The sequence below is a fragment of the Arachis stenosperma genome, chromosome 4, assembly GCF_014773155.1.
Source record: "Arachis stenosperma cultivar V10309 chromosome 4, arast.V10309.gnm1.PFL2, whole genome shotgun sequence".
NCBI classification, from domain to species: domain Eukaryota; kingdom Viridiplantae; phylum Streptophyta; class Magnoliopsida; order Fabales; family Fabaceae; genus Arachis; species Arachis stenosperma.
This window is the reverse complement of record NC_080380.1, coordinates 11,520,266-11,523,531: the sequence shown is the minus strand read 5'-3', so window position 1 is coordinate 11,523,531 and position 3,266 is coordinate 11,520,266.

The following is a 3,266-nucleotide window of genomic DNA, read 5'->3' as shown; positions in this document are numbered from 1 at the left end:
GATTTTTCAGAAAAATATTTTCAACACATCAATCAGGCTCAATATCTTACTTCAAAATCATTCTTGGCCCATTTACTTTTAAATAATCACCGTATTCAATTCACATTTTGCCAAAAATCACTTTTCAAAACGAAGCCACTTTTCACATCTTTCCAACACTTCCAAACAATCACAAAACCATGCCAAATTCAAAATCTCTTTGAAAGACTCAAAATCATTCATTTCTAAATCAAGATTTGGTCGTAAAATTTCTCAGCAGAGTCTCAAGACTTCAGGGGAGAATAACCTAACTCATTTCTTAAATTCCTTGAAAACCTCCGAAACTTTAACTTCTTGAGTTGAATAAATAGAATAGAGTTTAAACCAAAACCAAATGGTGTTTCCAATTATTCCGAACTAATTTCAAAACCAACCAAACTTAAGCCAAAGCCAAATCATTTTTAAACCGAAAACCAATTTCAGTTTCATTCTTAAATCTGTTACCAAATGCTCGGAAAGTGTTTTAATTTTAATAAATCAAAGTTTCAGAAAATACTTCAAGCTCTTCCTAAGATGTCGTAAAGTGAAATAGATTAATTGAAAACCAGGTTTATTTTAAATCCATTAAAACCCCTCCAAAATCTATTTACTTAAATCAAATTCCAAAACATAAAAAGTTTCATATTTAAATTGATTTTTAAGACGTAATTCCTTTCTTAATAATTACATCTAAAATATAAAAATTTTCTTAATAAGGTAAGTTCAAACATAATTTATTTATCAAACATTTAATTCAAAGCATAATTCATTATTTTCAAAATAACGTTCCAATCAAAATCTCAGATTTTATAGAAATTTTAGCAGCATCTCCCCTAAAATTTGGACTTTGCCACCCTGTCTGGGTCCCAACCAAACCAATCCTCAACTCTTTCCAACAGGTTCAAGACCAAATCAGTTTCCAATAAAACAAAAACTCAAACTTTCAAATTATCAAAAATCATTTCAATTCAACCAAATCCAGAAATCTGCAATTTATCAAAGCAGACATTATCTCAATCAAACAGGCAACCATATTCATTCAAGACAAAATCAGACAATTCATAAGACTCACATAATCACCAGAAACATGTTTTACATAGCATATCTATTTATAACAATTTTCAATTTAAATTAAATTAGTTTATATAAAAGGCCCCTACCTCGACTCATCGAAACTATAACCCAACTCGTTAACCAACTCCTTTCGTCTCGACCCGAAATCACCGGCACTCAAAATCTCAGCTCTGCTCGTTCTCTCTCAAAAGCAGAAACAGCCCCAAACGGCACAAGCAAACCGGATTCTAACTCCTAAAACCATTAACATTACAATTACTTTATTACATGGAACAGAACACTAACACAGGGCTTTAAAAACAGAATTTACTCACTGAAATTACAAAACAAGACAATTGCGAACTCCGAGCACAGAATGCAAGCACGGATACACGACACTATGACAAAAAACACTACAACACCTCATCATAGGTTCACAGAGCAGTGACAAAAGGCTTTTCAAATCGAAAACGCTTACCGATACCGATGACTCAGTGGCTGTTTTGGGCGGCAGAGGCAGCGGTCTCCGAGCCGGTTCGGCGACAGCCCAGCAGTCAGCCCCAAGCAGCAGCGGCGACCTGAATCACATGCAGCGACGATGAAGTTCCCGAAATCTCAACGGAAGGGAAACTCAACTTAAAAGCCTTACCGATAGTGGACCTCGGTGGCGACAGCGGCGTTCCCAGTGGCTGAGGCTCGGCCAGAAGCTCCGACAGTGGTGGGTCTGGCAGTGGTTCGGATGAAGACGGCGCCGGCAACACGAACGGCGACTGGGCAGCACGGTTTCCTCTTTCGCGGCCTTCTCTCGCGCTTCAGATCTGACCTGCGATAGCAAGGGCTTCCTGGGCAGCGGCGGCGGCGAGCTCGATGGTGAGGGTCGGCAGATTTATTGGAGCAACGCGAGCTCCTTCTCGTCTTCGCACACTTTCTTTCTCTTCGAAGCTTGGCCTTCACCCACAAACAGCATCGCATTTTCTCTCTCTTCGAGCTTCTTAGTAGCAGCAGCAATGGGGGACCAGCGGCTCCTTCCGAGGCGAGCCCAGGCCACTGCGACAACAAGGAGGCTTCGGCGACAGCACACAGTTGCCCCTCCTTCGCTATACTCCCTTCCTCCTGCACGTCGCTCTCTCTTCGCGGTGACTCGTTGATGGATCGGTGGCAACGGAAAGCAGCTCGACGGCGTGGTGACCTGGCGACAAGGCGGAGCAACTCTAGAGCGGCTCCTGGTGGACCAGCGGCGACAACGCAATGGCAGCGGTGGAGCCCAGCACGCCGGCGCGACGTTCCCCTCTCTCCTCGATCTTTCCTTCTTCTTCTATTAGCAACGGCGGCGACGGTGGCAGTGACACCCCCCGCGCCGCCTTTCCTCCCCCTCCCTCACTCTGTTTCCGTGGAACCCCTCCCCGGCTTCCCCTTCTTCTCTTCTCCCCTTTCTGTTTCTTTCTTTCTTCATTTCATTTGAAGCTGTTGTTATTGAGTTAGGGAAAGGGGAATTTTTTGCGGCTGATGGGTGTGGGGAAAAAGGGAACCGGGTCGGATAACGGGTCGCTGGGTTAGGTTTCATTATTTTAAAAATTAGGGTTAGGGATAATTTGGTAATTTCACATAAAATTGAGAATGATATAATAATTGAAACCTAAGTTAAATCCAACACTAATTGTATATAGAAAATACTATTTGCTCATCAATTTCACAAATTATTTTCAATAAAATGTCCAAATCAGATAATTAGAAATAATATAATTAAATCCTTTATTTTCCAAAACAGTAGTATCAATATTTTAAAATATTAATTATTTAGCCCAAATCATATAAAAATCTTTATTATTTCACAACTACCAACTTTACAATTTAAATATATAAAATAACTCAATAATTGTAAAATTAGATAAAATCTTAATTTAAATAGCCCAAACTCATCATTTTTTGGATTTCTAGAACTTTAAGTTGTAAATAAAAATTAATCCATAATTATAGAGTTTGGATGAAAACCTTAATTTATTTCAAATCCAATTAATCAAAACTACCTTTAATTACCTTCAATAAGATAATTTATGAAATTAAAACTGTAAATAAATATATGGTCTGAGATTAGTTCAAAATCGGCCTTTTCAAAAGTCTTGGGTCTTAAAGCCACCACGATCGTGAACTTGTTACCCACCAAGCCAAATACGCACTCCATCTTCTTTCTTTCT